General features: G+C 45.6%; 1 protein-coding gene across 1 annotated transcript in view; it reads right to left on the bottom strand.

The window, feature by feature from the left end:
* LOC126483806 (arrestin domain-containing protein 17-like) overlaps positions 1–19398 on the bottom strand; it is a 151302-nt gene that overhangs the window by 99582 nt on the left and 32322 nt on the right. The gene's annotated exons all lie outside the window — the stretch shown is intronic.

Raw genomic sequence — 19398 nt, 5'->3', positions numbered from 1 at the left:
CTAAAAGTCGCTTGTAGAAACTTAACAGGCGTCCCTGATATTCATCCTCTCCACAGGGAGCTGCTCCTCCACGAAGCCCGGCCTTGGCTGGAGACTTCGATGCACGGTTGCCACACGAACTCCGGCGCGGCTGGCCCCAGCGCATCGGCTCGGCAGCGCCGCCGACGGCTCACGCCTCTTCATTTCCCGCACCGTTGCGTCGCCTGTCGCGCAGCTTAGCACTTGCGCAATGGGTCCGGCACAAGGCCGCGACAGCTGCCTAACTGTTCTGCGCTGCGCTTTCGCCGATGGCGAACACGATTTAAGGACGAGAAGCAGTTTCATTTCAAGGATTTGTGTGGCAAAACTTATTGCCAAACGATCTCACCCGAGTAACTAACAGTTACGTTCCAAACGCACTGTAATACATTAAGAAACGTCTATTGCTCCTCCTCGTAATCAGAGATGAATTACATTCAGACCATGAGCTCTATTACGTGCTGAAACTCAGCAAAGCAGTAGGAATCTCAATGCATCGCAGCAGCCCTGTCCAGACACGTTGTGTCTGGCCAGAAAATACACCTGCACCGCCTGTACCCCACATTATCACCAACTTTAGCACCTAACTAAACAGTAGAACGAAAGACTTTTCTTGGAACACTTATTTTTTAAATGATGTAAGATAAATAATATTTAGTTTGTTGGTGTGTGTGTTAGAATCAATGACGGAGGAATCCGTGGTGCATCACCAACTTTAGCACCAACTAAACTGTAGAACGAAAGACATTTCTTGGAACATTTTTATTTTTAAAATGATGTCAGATAAATGATATTTAGTTTGTTGGTGTGTGTGTTAGAATCAATGACGGAGGAATCCGTGGCGCTATCCACAACTCCTGCTCTGAAAAGAAGACAAACTATCCACAGTGAGCCGGCCGTGGTAGCCGTGCGGTTCTAGGCGCTAGTCTGGAACCGCGTGACCGCTACGGTCGCAGGTTCGAATCCTGCCTCGGGCATGGATGTGTGTGATGTCCATAGGTTAGTTAGGTTTAAGTAGTTGTAAGTTCTGGGGGACTGATGACCTTAGAAGTTAAGTCCCATAGTGCTCAGAGCCATTTGAACCATTTTTGAACCTCTCCTCTGCGGCACTTACTTGACCTGCACAATGCAGCCACATTTAAAATCAAACAAGTTCAGATGTGTGCACTATACTTGCTGTTCGTAAACCACTTCGTTGGTGCACTCCTTACTTCTGAACTGCCAGAAACTGGACGACTTTAGGCTGTTAATGCTTTGTGTCTAACCACTCTAATAGTAATAATGAACTGTGTATAGCACTATAGTAGCCATTATGTAGTTACTGTTGTCTCGTGCTGTCAATTAATTCATTTATCTGTTTCGAAGCGAATAATGAAGCAATTTCTGGACCACTTCTGGTACTACCCACAGCTTGGAGAAGATATTTGCTTGAGATATTTAGTATTTGTTACGTATATGTATCACTTTTGTCATCAGCGATGTACTGGACAAAGCACTACATATGTGTGTAGTGAGTGGACTATGTGAGGAACCTGTAACCTCCACTCCATTAGCTCTACTAATTGAGAAAAAGTAGGTATTGATAACTTATATAATCTACACTCCTGGAAATGGATAAAAGAACACATTGACACCGGTGTGTCAGACCCACCATACTTGCTCCGGACACTGCGAGAGGGCTGTACAAGCAATGATCACACGCACGGCACAGCGGACACACCAGAAACCGCGGTGTTGGCCGTCGAATGGCGCTAGCTGCGCAGCATTTGTGCACCGCCGCCGTCAGTGTCAGCCAGTTTGCCGTGCCATACGGAGCTCCATCGCAGTCTTTAACACTGGTAGCATGCCGCGACAGCGTGGACGTGAACCGTATGTGCAGTTGACGGACTTTGAGCGAGGGCGTGTAGTGGGCATGCGGGAGGCCGGGTGGACGTACCGCCGAATTGCTCAACACGTGGGGCGTGAGGTCTCCACAGTACATCGATGTTTTCGCCAGTGGTCGGCGGAAGGTGCACGTGCCCGTCGACCTGGGACCGGACCGCAGCGACGCACGGATGCACGCCAAGACCGTAGGATCCTACGCAGTGCCGTAGGGGACCGCACCGCCACTTCCCAGCAAATTAGGAATACTGTTGCTCCTGGGGTATCGGCGAGGACCATTCGCAACCGTCTCCACGAAGCTGGGCTACGGTCCCGCACACCGTTAGGCCGTCTTCCGCTCACGCCCCAACATCGTGCAGCCCGCCTCCAGTGGTGTCGTGACAGGCGTGAATGGAGGGACGAATGGAGACGTGTCGTGTTCAGCGATGAGAATCGCTTCTGCCTTGGTGCCAATGATGGTCGTATGCGTGTTTGGCGCCGTGCAGGTGAGCGCCACAATCAGGACTGCATACGACCGAGGCACACAGGGCCAACACCCGGCATCATGGTGTGGGGAGCGATCTCCTACACTGGCCGTACACCACTGGTGATCGTCGAGGGGACACTGAATAGTGCACGGTACATCCAAACCGTCATCGAACCCATCGTTCTACCATTCCTAGACCGGCAAGGGAACTTGCTGTTCCAACAGGACAATGCACGTCCGCATGTATCCCATGCCACTCAACGTGCTCTAGAAGGTGTAAGTCAACTACCCTGGCCAGCAAGATCTCCGGATCTGTCCCCCATTGAGCATGTTTGGGACTGGATGAAGCGTCGTCTCAAGCGGTCTGCACGTCCAGCACGAACGCTGGTCCAACTGAGGCGCCAGGTGGAAATGGCATGGCAAGCCGTTCCACAGGACTACATCCAGCATCTCTACGATCGTCTCCATGGGGGAATAGCAGCCTGCATTGCTGCGAAAGGTGGATATACACTGCACTAGTGCCGACATTGTGCATGCTCTGTTGCCTGTGTCTATGTGCCTGTGGTTCTGTCAGTGTGATCATGTGATGTATCTGACCCCAGGAATGTGTCAATAAAGTGTCCCCTTCCTGGGACAATGAATTCACGGTGTTCTTATTTCAATTTCCAGGAGTGTATATTAGTCTTACAAAACTGTGATAATGGTAATGATTTCCTGAAAATAATGTAGTTTCGTGACAGGAACAGGATGGAATCGTTTAGTTGTTACCTCTTAGGGGGTAATTATTACCAGGTCGGGAACCACTGATCTATAGCCAGCAAGTAACAAATCGCTGATTCCCTATCAAGAAGCACATCTACTGGCACCGTCGGCCCATAATTCAAAGTAAGCCGATAAAGCTGTCACACAAACAGCCCCGTTTGCCGCACTGAGAGGCAAGTTCAGTAATCAAACTGGTCCCTCTAATAACAACTCTGGCTTGTTACAGGAACGATTTAGGTCGCGGGAGTCAGCCAAGGACACATCACAGCAGCTATAAAGACTACGTTAATTCATCGATAAACCAACTACTAACTTATCCTGGGCATAGTGGAACTGCAAGATGGAGAAATGACTTTTTTGTGAGTCATCAGTCTGACAAACCTCTACCATCTGGTGAGCAAGATGTATGAAACAGGCGAAATACCCTCAGACTTCAAGAAGAATATAATAATTCCAATCCCTAAGAAAGCAAGTGTTGACAGATGTGAAAATTACCGAACTATCAGCTTAATAAGTCACAGCTGCAAAATACTAACACGAATTCTTTACAGACGAATGGAAAAACTAGTAGAAGCCAACCTCGGGGAAGATCAGTTTGGATTCCGTAGAAACACTGGAACACGTGAGGCAATACTGACCTTACGACTTATCTTAGAAGAAAGATTAAGGAAAGGCAAACCTACGTTTCTAGCATTTGTAGACTTAGAGAAAGCTTTTGACAATGTTGACTGGAATACTCTCTTTCAAATTCTAAAGGTGGCAGGGGTAAAATACAGGGATCGAAAGGCTATTTACAATTTGTACAGAAACCAGATGGCAGTTATAAGAGTCGAGGGACATGAAAGGGAAGCAGTGGTTGGGAAGGGAGTAAGACAGGGTTGTAGCCTCCCCCCGATGTTGTTCAATCTGTATATTGAGCAAGCAGTAAAGGAAACAAAAGAAAAATTCGGAGTAGGTATTAAAATTCATGGAGAAGAAATAAAAACTTTGAGGTTCGCCGATGACATTGTAATTCTGTCAGAGACAGCAAAGGACTTGGAAGAGCAGTTGAATGGAATGGACAGTGTCTTGAAAGGAGGATATAAGATGAACATCAACAAAAGCAAAACAAGGATAATGGAATGTAGTCTAATTAAGTCGGGTGATGCTGAGGGAATTAGATTAGGAAATGAGGCACTTAAAGTAGTAAAGGAGTTTTGCTATTTGGGGAGCAAAATAACTGATGATGGTCGAAGTAGAGAGGATATAAAATGTAGGCTGGCAATGGCAAGGAAAGCGTTTCTGAAGAAGAGAAATTTGTTAACATCCAGTATAGATTTAAGTGTCAGGAAGTCATTTCTGAAAGTATTCGTATGGAGTGTAGCCATGTATGGAAGTGAAACATGGACGATAAATAGTTTGGACAAGAAGAGAATAGAAGCTTTCGAAATGTGGTGCTACAGAAGAATGCTGAAGATTAGATGGGTAGATCACATAACTAATGAGGAAGTATTGAATAAGATTGGGGAGAAGAGAAGTTTGTGGCACAACTTGACCAGAAGAAGGGATCGGTTGGTAGGACATGTTCTGAGGCTTCAAGGGATCACCAATTTAGTATTGGAGGGCAGCGTGGAGGGTAAAAATCGTAGAGGGAGACCAAGAGATGAATACACTAAGCAGATTCAGAAGGATGTAGGTTGCAGTAGGTACTGGGAGATGAAAAAGCTTGCACAGGATAGAGTAGCATGGAGAGCTGCATCAAACCAGTCTCAGGACTGAAGACCACAACAACAACAACATCAGTCTTCTGACTGGTTTGATGCGGCCCGCCACGTATTCCTCTCTGTGGCAAACTCTTTACCTCCGAGCTGTATTTGCAACCTACTTCCTCAATTATTTGCTGGATTTATTCCAATTTCTCTCTTCCTTTACAGTTTTTACCCTCTACAGCTTCCTTTAGTACCATGGAACTTATTTTTCCTGATGTCTTTAAAAGATGTGCTATGATCCTGTCCCTTCTTCTTCTCAGTGTTTTCTACACGTCTTTTTGCTCGTCGATTCTGCGGAAAACCTCCTCATTTCTTACCTTCCCAGTCCACACACTTTTCAACACATCTCAAATGCTTCTATTCTCTTCTGTTCCAGTTTTCCCACAGAAAGAACATATCTACCGAAATTTAAATTTTCATTCGTTTGCATCACCCAATAGCTGGAGTGGAACTCTATGCACTGTGCAGAGAGATCGCGCGTATAACCTCTGAACGTGATTATCCTGGCTGTTGATTATCATGAAAGATGCAGAATGGACATATTCGGCGCAGTTGTTCCCTTTCTTCAATGTAAGTCTGTCCCATCTGCATTTTGTAGTTCAGTTCATAGCAGACTCGCTGCTCGTAATGTCACAAAGCTGAAAACAGTTTGTTGTGGAGAACCATAAAGAAAGTGTCTCTCCTTCAAAGTGATGAATTCAGTGACATTCTGGCTTTCAAGAAATGGTGGCCCAGGGACTATAAAAAAGTGATGTATACGGTGAGACAGCAAGAAGAGGTATTCCTAAGGAAAATAAAATTACTTTTCAGTTGACCAAGCTGAAGCGTATTGAATGTACATCAGATATGAAAGGGAAGATTGTTGCTTTTCAGTATATTGATTTACAAGTGAAGCACAGATTTTCTCTTAAATGCTACAATACCCTTCAGAGCCTACCTCAAGAGAAAGCACATATCACTGGTAGTGTTCTAAAATGAAAAAATAGTGAAGGATCTGCAAAATCTTGCGCAACATGTTCCTGTAACACGCAGTGAATTTTATGAGACACTTTTCAAATGTCCCACAACATACACAGAAGAAGAAAACAATGAATGAGAAGAAAAACTGCCCGTAGTTACTCTAGTCAAATGTTTTCTGTAGATTCTTAATGATTTTGCTCACTTCCTACAATTATCATGTAAAGTCACATTATAAAAGTTCTTTATGACACTTCACTGTCTATCTCAATAAAAAAATTTAAGTTTCCACTATCGTAAAATTCAAACTTTGCAAAAAGGACAAATATACAATATATACGGTGCACACTAATTGCCTGATCTGTGACATGTCGGAGTAGTTTTCGTTTCACTACTTTCAGGAAACATGATTGCAAAGCTGCAGAAAAGTTTCATGGGCAACTTACGTGTTTCAGCTATCGATGGAGTTTTTTGTCTACTGAAAATTTGCTCTTTTGTTTGATGTGTCCTTTCTGCAACTTTAGTTCAGTCTCTTCCATTATTAATTAAATACAGCTGAAATTTAGATTAGTTGGCACAAAAATCTACCTTCTCTAAGATTCGCTGGATAAGCAAAGCTAGCATTAGAACATTAATGGTCAGGATAGTGAGAGCAAAACTTATGCCGTAGAATGTGGTCTGTGTTCTTTTAGATTTAGAAACTGTAATGAGTTTAATGAACGGTGTATAAAGTAAACGTCTTCCTCCATAGCTAAGTTGTCGCCCAGCCTGACTGCTACACGGAAGGCCGTGTACTACAGAAAAGGACAATCGTTATGGAATCATTACTTCAGAAAAATAATCTCTGTATAATCATATTACAGAGGAATATATGAGCAAAAATAAACAACAAATGACCCGTATGAAAATTTACTGAACAAATGAGAAACTAGTTTTATTGACCTATGCTGGGGTAGTCACTTGTGTTTATGACTTCAGGATTCAAATGGTTCAAATGGCTCTGAGCACTATGGGACTTAACTTCCGAGGTCATCAGTCCCCTAGAGCTTAGAACTACTTAAACCTAACTAACCTAAGGACATCACACACATCCATGCCCGAGGCAGGATTCGAACCTGCGACCGTAGCGGTCGCACGGTTCCAGACTGTAGCGCCTAGAACCGCTCGGCCACTACGGCCAGCACTTGAGGATTGTCACTGGAACATTCACTACGCAACTGCTTTCTTTATTAATGTGACAACGCTGTATTAATTTGTCGAATTAGACATATGTCATAATTATGCAATGAGTAGTAAGAGATCTGTGAATTGAATGTCAGTGTCAACAAATCATCACAAAACGCAAAAAAGTGTAGGGCACATAGAATTGTTTCACAGGTTTCTATAACAGTTTAGCTAATTGTTAAATGAAACAACAAGTTTATTGTCGCCAGTCACTGTTTAATCTCCACGACCCGTTTCAAAGGTTTAAATCTCCATCATCAGGTGGATTTACATTTGTTGATGTGATATTTGTGTGTGTGTTGTGTTACGATTTTTTGAAGGAACTTGTGGCACTGTCTAATGGAGAAAAAAAACAGTGTTTCTGAACATGGTTTTGGGTTTCTTTTGACAAAAAATTAATCGTGTATCTAACGGTAAACATAAAATAAGTGAAATAAAGTACCTCCAGTGGTCAGAGGTTCCTTTCACTGCTGTAACACATCACATGCATACCGTCATATTTTGTAAACAAATATGGCGTCGGAAACTATTTGGTGCATGGATCGTATAGCAGAAGAGAAAACATTGTCACGAAGTACAAAGAATATACGTGAGAGAAAGTGAGAGGGACAGAGAGGGTGGAAAGAGTGATTGTATGAGAGCAAACTTTACAAGGCAGGTTATTTCTGTTACATGTAATAACTGCCTAAAGGCTGCGGTAATACACTGGTTAATGCTTAAAAATATGCAGATGGATGTGCAATTTGTGCCATTTTTTAAGCATTAACCAATGTATTACCGCAACCTCTAGGCAGTTATTACATGTAACTGATATAATCTTAAGACTCCTTGCCTTGTAAAGTTTGCTCTCACACAGCCACTCTTTCCACCCTCTCTCCCTCTCACTTCCTCTTTCTCCTCCTCCCCCTCAGGCTCCAGCACGTCATATCTGTCTATGAATCCCAACCAAAATGGTTATTTGTGTATAATTTTACTACTGTAGCTAATATGATTATTGTACTTAAAGTTTGCAACACTTCACCTGATTGTATAATGAGTATGAAGTTTAAGCTATTTTAACTTGTCAAAAGCGGATTTATATCCCACCTGAAGTATTTATTCCAACGAATGTATTCAACACCTCAAATAACACATCCAAATCCCTTAAAAATTTATTCTGTAATAATGTTGTTAGGAGGTACACTCCTGGAAATTGAAATAAGAACACCGTGAATTCATTGTCCCGGGAAGGGGAAACTTTATTGACACATTCCTGGGGTCAGATACATCACATGATCACACTGACAGACCCACAGGCACATAGACACAGGCAACAGAGCATGCACAATGTCGGCACTAGTACAGTGTATATCCACCTTTCGCAGCAATGCAGGCTGCTATTCTCCCATGGAGACGATCGTAGAGATGCTGGATGTAGTCCTGTGGAACGGCTTGCCATGCCATTTCCACCTGGCGCCTCAGTTGGACCAGCGTTCGTGCTGGACGTGCAGACCGCGTGAGACGACGCTTCATCCAGTCCCAAACATGCTCAATGGGGGACAGATCCGGAGATCTTGCTGGCCAGGGTAGTTGACTTACACCTTCTAGAGCACGTTGGGTGGCACGGGATACATGCGGACGTGCATTGTCCTGTTGGAGCAGCAAGTTCCCTTGCCGGTCTAGGAATGGTAGAACGATGGGTTCGATGACGGTTTGGATGTACCGTGCACTATTCAGTGTCCCCTCGACGATCACCAGTGGTGTACGGCCAGTGTAGGAGATCGCTCCCCACACCATGATGCCGGGTGTTGGCCCTGTGTGCCTCGGTCGTATGCAGTCCTGATTGTGGCGCTCACCTGCACGGCGGCAATCACGCATACGACCATCATTGGCACCAAGGCAGAAGCGACTCTCATCGCTGAAGACGACACGTCTCCATTCGTCCCTCCATTCACGCCTGTCGCGACACCACTGGAGGCGGGCTGCACGATGTTGGAGCGTGAGCGGAAGACGGCCTAACGGTGTGCGGGACCGTAGCCCAGCTTCATGGAGACGGTTGCGAATGGTCCTCGCCGATATCCCAGGAGCAACAGTGTCCCTAATTTGCTGGGAAGTGGCGGTGCGGTCCCCTACGGCACTGCGTAGGATCCTACGGTCTTGGCGTGCATCCGTGCGTCGCTGCGGTCCGGTCCCAGGTCGACGGGCACGTGCACCTTCCGCCGACCACTGGCGACAACGTCGATGTACTGTGGAGACCTCACGCCCCACGTGTTGAGCAATTCGGCGGTACGTCCACCCGGCCTCCCGCATGCCCACTATACGCCCTCGCTCAAAGTCCGTCAACTGCACATACGGTTCACGTCCACGCTGTCGCGGCATGCCACCAGTGTTAAAGACTGCGATGGAGGTCCGTATGCCACGGCAAACTGGCTGACACTGACGGCGGCGGCGCACAAATGCTGCGCAGCTAGCGCCATTCGACGGCCAACACCGCGGTTCCTGGTGTGTCCGCTGTGCCGTGCGTGTGATCATTTCTTGTACAGGCCTCTCGCAGTGTCCGGAGCAAGTATGGTGGGTCTGACACACCGGTGTCAATGTGTTCTTTTTTCCATTTCCAGGAGTGTATATTCTTTGTACTCACAAATTTGTTCGGTATAACAACCATCTGTTCTTGGTTTCTCTCTGCGTTAATGTTTTGTAATCTTTTTAGGCAACTGTTTGGAGTTTGTGATGAAGACACCCATAGCCAGTATCGAAACAATGTTAAAGTGAATTGTTGTTGGCTGTATCATAAGAATTATATATTGTGTGTGATTGGTTATTCCGCCAATATGTTCCACATCACAACGCTTTCGTGCATATGAGGTATGGAGCAATTAACTAACGAACTGTACTACCAACATTAAAAATTTGTCGTACCACGTGGGACCCATTCAAAATAAGCGATGTTTATACTTACACTTACGTTACTTGAGCCAATGTAGACGGAAAACCACATACCGCATGGATTCGTAACTTTATAAAAATGATGTTCAGACAATGCGCTCCGGGATTTGCGTAGTTAGCAGTCAAAAAATGGTTCAAATGGCTCTGAGCACTATGGGACTGAACATCTGAGGTCATCAGTCCCCTAGAACTACTTAAACGTAACTAATCCAAGGACACCACACACATCCATGCCCGAGGCAGGATTCGAACCTGCGAGCGTAGTGGATGCGCGGTTCCAGACTGAAGCGCCTAGAACCGCTGGGTCACAACGGCCGGCTAGCAGTCTCAGCGTCATGACTTGCCGTTAGGCGTCGTAATGGTATGGCGACGTAGGGTTGAAACACAAGCACCAGAGTGCATCACAGTTACAGACGGGCAACATGAGTCTAAACAAGGTGAGGAGGGCTTCTTTTAAAGCTGTTTTATCAAAACAAAAACAGTAGTGCTACTGCTCTTCGCGAGTATCGACGCGTGAAAAAAATACGGGAAGGTGCGCTCTGGGGTTGAAGAATATGATTCTTCTTCTTCTTCTTCTTCTTCTTCTTTCGCTACTGCCTTTATCCCGCATTGTGCGCAGGGTCGGCAGGGTTAAGTACGGAATTGCCTGGTTAATTTTTAAGGATGCCGTTCCTGCCGCCATCCCATACCCCCCGGGACGGAAGTAGTGTACCCCAGCTGTCTGCGTCTAGTGTAAATCGTGAAATAGTTGAATGTGTTTCAAATGTCTGCGAGTCGTGTAACTGAGGCGGGACGTGGAGAACAGCCCGGTATTCACCTAGTAGGATATGGAAAACCACCTAAAAACCACATCCAGGCTTGCCGGCACACCGGCCGTCGTCGTTAGTCCGCCGGGTGGATTCGATCCGGGGCCGGCACACCTACCCGAGTCCAGGAAGCAGAGCGTTAGCGCTCTCCGCGTACCCTGGCGGGCGGTTGAAGAATATGATTCGGTCGTTCCAATTAAATGGATATTTGGGGATTGCTTCTGGAAGTGTCCGACAGCCAATTGTGCCACAAACTGTAGAAGAAGCTACTGTTGCCATGGCTGAGAATGCTGGGCGCAATGTGTGGTCTTCAAGCACTGTACGAGATGTGTCACAACAGCGGAACGTTCCATGGTCGACCGTTCGAAAGGGGCTGCAAACAACTGCGAAATGGTATTCGTACAAACTTCACATTAATGAGCAACTTTTGCCACGAAACGCAGGCATTCGAGTGGACTCACGTTTCTTCCAAGGGTTGAAGTTGACGACATGTGGTCTTGGAACTTGTTATGGAGCGATTAAGGCAACTTTAGGCTCAGAGGGGCAGTGCACACTCAAACTGTGGCATTTGTGTATCGTCACCGCAGCGAATTGTTTATGAAGTTCTCCTGCATAGTGAAAGCGTCTTCGTGGTGGCCGGTTTCACTGCACAGTTCAAAACTGGCCAGTTTTTCTTTGGGGAACACGGATCCCAAGGTCCGAGGAATGCAGCGCGAACGGCACACGGTACTGTGATCTGCTTCGCTAACGTGTGATCCCTGCTCTACGCAAGACAGGTGTTTTGGACGCTTTAACGCACGATCAAGCTCCACCTCACACTGCTCGCGAGGTCAACGGTTATTTAGTAACACACACAGAGAAAACCGATCATTGGCCAATCGTTCCAAACTGAGTGGCCTCAGGTAACCAGATTTCAACTCGTGTGATTTTTGGCTGTGGGATTACTTGAAGGACAGGGCTTTATCAGCGGCACACTAACACACGATGGAGGCTAAATATCAGCTTAGCGAGAGATGCAGGCAACATCCAACCTGAGATGTTTCGGGCAACAGTACATCAATCTTTATTGCGGTTCCAGGCTGTCCTGTATGCGGGTGGTAGTCACACTGAGCAACGTTTGTAACTTGGATCGTAAACATGGTACGCAATTAACAAATGTTCATGTGGTGTCACCGCCAGACACCACACTTGCTAGGTGGTAGCCTTGAAATCGGCCGCGGTCCGTTAGTATACGTCGGACCCGCGTGTCGCCACTATCAGTGATTGCAGACCGAGCGCCGCCACACGGCAGGTCTAGTCTAGAGAGACTCCCTAGCACTCGCCCCTGTTGTACAGCCGACTTTGCTAGCCATGGTTCACTGTCTACATACGCTCTCATTTGCAGAGACGACAGTTTAGCATAGCTACGTCATTTGCTACGACCTAGCAAGGCGCCATATTCAGTTACACGAATGTATTCTGAACACATAATGTTGTGAATCATGTACCGTCAAGAGCGACGTTCATCATTAATGGATTAAAGTTAAGTATCACACTAATTACGTCCGCTTTCTGAATTCTAATTCCTTGTCATGTCCCAGACCTCACGTCAGCATAGTTCTTCCCTCCTCACGCCAGCCTGCGTGAGCTAAAACGCGTGCATTTCGGCCTCCAATCGTAACACAGTGTAGGCTCTTCTGCCAACACAACAGTTACCCTCTCATGTGGAAATTAAATTGTACTTCTTTCAATGGCTTAATCGTTATTTCTCTCCCCCGTGTCCTTGAAAATGTTTCCACAAAGTTTAATAGTGCTACGACCACTCGTGTTTCATGAGGGCTCTCTAAAGTAGCGAAAGTTTAATTATAACCGCCGGCCACAGTGGCCTAGCGGTTCTAGGCGCTTCAGTTTGAAACCGCGCGACCGCTACGGTCGCAGGTTCGGATCCTGCATCCGGCATGGATGTGTGTGATGTCCTTAGGTTAGGTTAGGTTTAAGTAGTTCTAAGCTCTAGGGGACTGATGATCTCCGATGTTAAGTCCCATAGTGGTCAGAGCCATTTGAACCAATTATAACCTCCTTGTAATTTATGAAATCTTTCGGGTGCATGGTTCTGATTTCTGCCAGTAAATTAAGATGCGCCAAGTCACTTCTTTCTTTCAGTCGTCCTCGAACGTACTTCCCTATTTTTTCAGTTTAGCTAACATAACGGCGGAAATGCTTTCATTTGGATGTTCGACATTTTAACATTGCGAAATCCCGTTGCAACTGATAATACGAGGGTGAGTCAAATGAAAACCTTAAATTTGAAATAAAAAACCGAAATTTTGCGCCGCTATCCTGTAAGTTGGTAAGCGTGCTACAAACAGCCTGCAGAATGGCCTGTAGGTGGCAGCATAGCGCAGATGCACCCATACCGTCGTAGTATCAGTATAAAAATGGTCGCCCCACTTGCGACTTGCACCAGGGAAGAACAGCGTTCTGTTATTCGGTTTTTGCGTAGTGAAGGTGTGAAAGCTATTGAAATTCATTGACGAATGAAGGTTCAGTACGGCGGTGCATGTTTGTCATAGCAGCAAATCTACGAATGGAGTAGGAAGTTCGCAAATGGCGTGACTTCAATGGAAGATGCTCCTCGTCCAGGTCAGGCACAACTAGTTGTGACTCCACAGAACATTGCAGCAGTTGAAGCCACAGTGAAGGAAAACTGCCGACTGACACTGAATGACATTGCAGCATGTTTACAGATTAGTCATGGATCAGTACACCACATTGTGCTTGATGTGCTCCAGTTTCACAAAGTGTCTGCAAGATGTGTGCCACGGCAGCTGACTCCTGAAATGAGAGAACGACGTGTTGATGCTTGTGAAGAACATCTTCGGTGCTTTGAACGAGAAGGTGATGGCTTCCTTGCAAGAATCGTTACTGGGGACGAAACCTGGGTTCACTTCCGCCAACCGGAAACGAAGAGAGCGAGCAAGGAATGGCGCCATTCCTCACCACCAAAACCAAAGAAGTTTCGAACAGAACCATCAGCAGGGACGGTTAAGCTGACTCTCTTTTGGGACGAAAAAGGCGTCATTTTGGAGCATTACATGCCTAGAGGGACCACTGTCACCAGTGCATCATACACAGATCTCCGAAAAAATCATCTGCTACCTGCAATCAAAGCAAAGCGACGTGAATTGCTGTCAACAGGTATCCTTGTGCACCATGACAATGCAAGGCCCCACACTGCCCGTACAACAGTTGCAATAATCACAGACCTGCATTTAGAGTGTCTTCCTCATCCTCCATACCCACCAGACCTTGCCCCAAGTGATTTACATATGTTTGAACCACTCAGAGACGCAATGGGAGGAAAGAAGTTCCGTTCTGATGAAGAGATACGCCACGCGGTGCATGAGTGGTTGCGCGGACTACCAAAAGAATTATTTTTTCTAAAGGAATTTATGCACTTTTTAAGCGCTGGGGGACTTGCATTGAGCGTGGGGGAGATTATGTTGAAAAGTGATACAGCGTTGTACGACTTCTGCACAATAAGTGATATTTAAGAAATATTTAAGGTTTTCATTTGACTCACCCTCGTATTGACATTGTTATTGATGGTGTGCGGGTCGCATCAGTATGTTGAAGGTTTGACAAACAAGTGCTGTCAGTAAATACTGAACGTGTGGTTATGTATGCACGGTCGAGGTGGCGGCGCCGACCCGAGCTGCTGCGGAGACCGGTTCCGGCTGACGTAACGCCTACGTCACACGCCGGAAGGCCGCGCCGACAAAGCACTCCGCCGCGTCTGTGGCCGACGACCCAGCAGAGAAAGCTGCCCGTAAGCGGCGGCGGACCCCCTCTGCTCCCTCTCGTGATCTACCAGCAGCAGCGCAGCCCGTATCAGCCGGTCAAAGCACTTCGTCCAGTGTTGCCCATTCTTTGGACTGTCAAAATGGTTCAAATGGCTCTGAGCACTATGGGACTTAACATCTGAGGTCATCAGTCCTTTAGAACTTACAACTACTTGAACCTACCTAACCTGAGGGCATCACACACATCCATTCCCGAGGCAGGATTCGAACCTGCTGAAGCGCCTAGAACCGCACGGCCACACCGGCCGGCCTTTTGTACTGTCCCTTGTAAAGTTGTCCTCATAGAGCGTCCAACATTAGCAAGCAATGCTTCTGCGAAAGTCACCTCCCACTGTTTTACAATATGCTACAAACCATGGATGAAGGGCAACAGGCGGATTCCATATCCCTACACTTCCGGGAAGCGTTTAACACAGTGGCACACTGCAGACTGTTATCGAAGGTTCGAACTTACATAATAGGTTCTCTTCTTTGAGAGAGGGTCGAAGACTTTCGACGTCGTCGAATCCTGGACGGCGAGTGTTCTTCAGATGTGTAGTGTCCCACGAAAGTGTCACAAAACCGCTCTTGATCTGTATACGCGGTGTCCCAGGTGGAATGGTAATTATTCACAGATATGACACGGAAGATCAGTCAAAGCAAAAAAGTCTGGTAATTCTAGGCTCCAAATAGCTGTGAGCACTGCTTAATCTTCAATACTGTGAAAGATATCTCATCCACTCCAAGCTCATTGCTTTCCATATTTTGGGAGAAGATAGCATGGGCTAAAAAATTAAAAAGTTGCCCAGTAAACATTGGCTCTAAAATGCATACCTTAAGAAGTATAAGAATTTATTCAGCAGAACAAGTGCCTTTCGGGTAAGCGAAGATGAACAAGCGCTCGTAGATCTTAAAGGTTGTAAGCAGGCAGTTTAGGTTTTTATGTTGGTAACGCCACGTAGCGCTCTGTGTGAAAGTGAAAATCGCTGGCTGTGCTGTGAGCAGTCTGTGGCTGGTTGGACTCATTGTTGGAATGTTCGCTTGTGTAATGTTGGGCAGTTGAATGTGAACAGAGTACGCGTTGGGCAGTTGGAGGTGAGACGTCAGCAGTGGTGGATATGGAGAGAGAGATGCCAGAGTTTTGAGAGGATATAAGTATAAGCAGACGATCTGGACGTGTGTCCGCCAGAAAAAGGAAATTTGTAAAGATGGATGTCATGAATTGATATATATATATATATATATATATATATATATATATATATATATATATATATATATATATAATGACTTTTGAACATTAGTAAGGTAAATACATTGTTTGTTCTTTATCAGAATCTTTCATTTGCTAACTATTCCTATCAGTAGTTAGTGCCTTCAGTAGTTAGAATCTTTTATTTAGCTGTATTGCAGTAGTTCGAGTAACGAAAATTTTTGTGAGGTAAGTGATTCATGAAAGGTATAGGTTATTGTTAGCCAGGGCCATTCTTTTGTAGGGATTATTGAAAGTCAGATTGCGTTGCGCTAAAAATATTGTCTGTCAGTTTAGTGATGATCAGAGTAAGTAAAGAGATAACTGTCGGAGTACGTTCAGTTTTGCTCAGCTGTTTGAAAATCAAATAACGTAAAGAGTTTTACTAGCACCGTCATTCAGAATTTTTCAAAGGGGAAGTTTCAAGGTGCGCACTTTAGAGACCATATTTGCTGGACATTTTGTTCTCGTGTTGATCCACATTTAGAGATCATATTTGCTGGACATTTTGTTCTCGTGTTGATCCACACAACCACCTCTCAAAATGTCCAAGGCAAAGAATTTGAAGTAGAAGAGATTACTTCTACAGTATCGACGATGAGCAAGCAGTCACAGCTCTGACGATATGCAACTTAGATCCCATGTTTACTAGCCTTTTACGTTTCAAATGATCCTTCTTGTCACATCCGTGAATACTGACCATCCCTAATGGGACACCCTGAAAATACAGCCTGATTTCTTCCACCGTGTACAAATTCTTGGGATTGATCGATGACAGGATATGCAACAAAAGAGGTCTAATTAACTTATGTCCGGAAATGCATGGATTCCACGTTCGACACCATTTATTCAATCATACTTTGCTACAGAGACTGCGGTCTAAAACGCGCTGTACCATGCAGACACAGTCACAGTATGCATGGTTTCCTCCTAGAGGGTTATACAGAATGGTTACGTATTTGAAACGAGAGCTTGCTGACTTGGTATTTACTTACGGGAGGGCAAATGGCAACGGGCGGCGGGCAGCGAGGTTTCATCAGGAGACCTATCCCCAGCGACAACAACCACAGCATTCGATGTTTGCAACAGTGCTTCGCCGTTTGAGACAGCGTCGTTTCAGGGGACGGCGACCGCCTTGTCAGTACCAGGCAGTTAGCCCACCAGTACAAGGTAAACCAGACGACCACGTGCAACATCCATGACAAGTGTTACTACCCTTATCACTTACAGCGTGTGTTGGGCTTACTAGCGACAGTCTTTCCACATCGGGAGCAGTTTTGTCAATGGTTTCTTCAACAGGCAACAACGATTCCGTGACCTATGTCATCCTTCATATTACGGATGAGGCCACCTTTACGTGGAGTGGTATCTTGAACTTTCATAACAGTCAGCTGTGGGATAGTATGCAGAATCCCTATAGTATGGTGACAGCGAATCATCAGCATCGTTGTAGGCGGAATGTGTGCACCGAAATAACTGGCTACCGTATTTTAGGACCATTCTTCGTTCCACGTCGCCTAACAGGCCGGAACTATGGTGCTTCTTGCGGTTGGGTTTGCTTCCCCTACTGGAAAAAGTCCCATTAATGATTCGAAGGGCTGTGTGACTGCTACATGATGGTGCTCCAGCCCACTTCGCCGTTAACGTCCGGTCGTATCTCAATCGTGTCTTCCCTGGGCGACGGATCGGACGAAGGTGTCCAGTTGCATGTTCTGCACGTTCACCAGATCTCAACCCGTGCGATCTCTGGTATTGGGGCCATCTCAAAAGTATCGTGTGCGCAGAGCCCATTCCAGATCTGGAGACGCTGGAGCAGCGTATTGATGCTGGCTCTGACACTGTTCGGATGCAGCCTGGCCAAAGTGAACATGTGAGACAGAACATGCTACGGCGCGTACATGCATGCATTGAGGCACGTGGATTCTATTGTCAACACATACTGTAACTGTGGCTGCACGGTACAGCGCGTATTAGACAGCAGTCTTTGTAACAACGTGTGATTGAATAAATGGTTTCCAACACGGAAACCATGCATTTTCGGACAGAAGTTCATTATACCAATTTGTCCCGTATCTTCTCATCGATCAATCCCTAGAGTTTGTACATGGTGGAAAAAAAATCACCCTGTGTAATCGATCTGACAGGTAAGATGAGCAGCAATCACCGACTGTTTGCTGATGACGTTATAGTGTACGGGAAAGCATGGTCGTCGAGGGACTGCCGGAGGTTACAGGATGACTTGCGCACAACTTTTGTTTGGAATGATGAATGCCAGCTTGATCCAAACGTGGAAAAATTTAAGTCAATGTAGACGAGAAGGAAAAAGAATCCTGTGATAATCGAAACCAATATGAGTGATTGGTTGGCACACTTAGTCGTAACGTTGCAAAGCGACACGAAATGAAACGACCCCGTAAAGTCGCTCGTAGGGAAGGCTAATTATTGACTTCGGCATATTGGGAGGATTCTCATAAAAAAAACGAAAAAAAGTCTGTCTCGTCTATTAAGGAGACTGCTCGAGAGTTTGGGATCGGCAGCAGGTCGGATTAAAGGAAGGCATCGAAAAAATTCAGAGAGCGTGGTTAGATTTGTTACAGGTATATTCGATCCACACGCAAGTGTTACGGAAGTGCTTCCTCAGCTGAAATGGAAACCCTTGGAGAGAGCAAACACTATTGAGAGAATTTAGACAATCGGAATTTGCGACAGACTGCAGAATGATTCTACGGCCATCAACGAACGTCTCGCTAGAGGACCGCCAGAACATATACGAGAAATCAGGGCTCGTTCGGAGCCATATGGTAGTCATTTTTCTCTCGCCCCACTTGCGAATGGTACAGAAAAGGAAATGATTGCTGGTATAAAGTATTCGCCAGCATGCTGGCGAAGGAAGAATTATTTAGATATAGATGTAGGGTTAATATGTAGCCAAATGATGTGTAACCTCTAATAATTAAAATGTTCAATAGATCAAGATTCACTTTCACCTGAAAGTTTATACGGCTCTCAACGCAAATGTGAATCACCAAGAAAAGACGGTCTTGATTCACTGTTTTCCTCTTCGGAGGGTTTAAATGAATCAGAGGTCTATGTAAATGAAATGGCTCAATTGGCTCTCAGTACTATGGGACTTAACATCTGAGGTCATCAGTCCCCTAAACTTAGTACTAATTAAACCTAATTAACAGGACACACATCCATGCCCGAGGTAGGATTCGAACCTGCTACCGTAGCAGCAGCGCGGTTCCGGACTGAAGCGCTTAGAACCGCTCGGTCACAGCGGCCGGTTATGTAAATGAATTATGATAATTTTCTGAGATATGGCCAAATTAGTGTCAAGTTAGTTCTTCGTAAAATGTGACTTTGTAGCTAGATGTAACAGTCCGCAATTAAATCCCCGAGAAGTCGTGGGATATTTTATCTTCGAAGAATGCATGGAAAGCAGTACTTGTGTAGGAAGTCATATAGGGTTGTAGCCTATCCCAAAAGTTGTTCAATCTGTACACTGGGCAAGCAATAAAGGAAACCAAGGAGAAAT

Source organism: Schistocerca serialis, chromosome 6, assembly GCF_023864345.2.
Source record: "Schistocerca serialis cubense isolate TAMUIC-IGC-003099 chromosome 6, iqSchSeri2.2, whole genome shotgun sequence".
Classification (NCBI taxonomy): Eukaryota; Metazoa; Arthropoda; class Insecta; order Orthoptera; family Acrididae; genus Schistocerca; species Schistocerca serialis.
The sequence above is the reverse complement of the archived record's forward strand: the minus strand, read 5'-3'. Positions and strand labels throughout refer to the sequence as shown.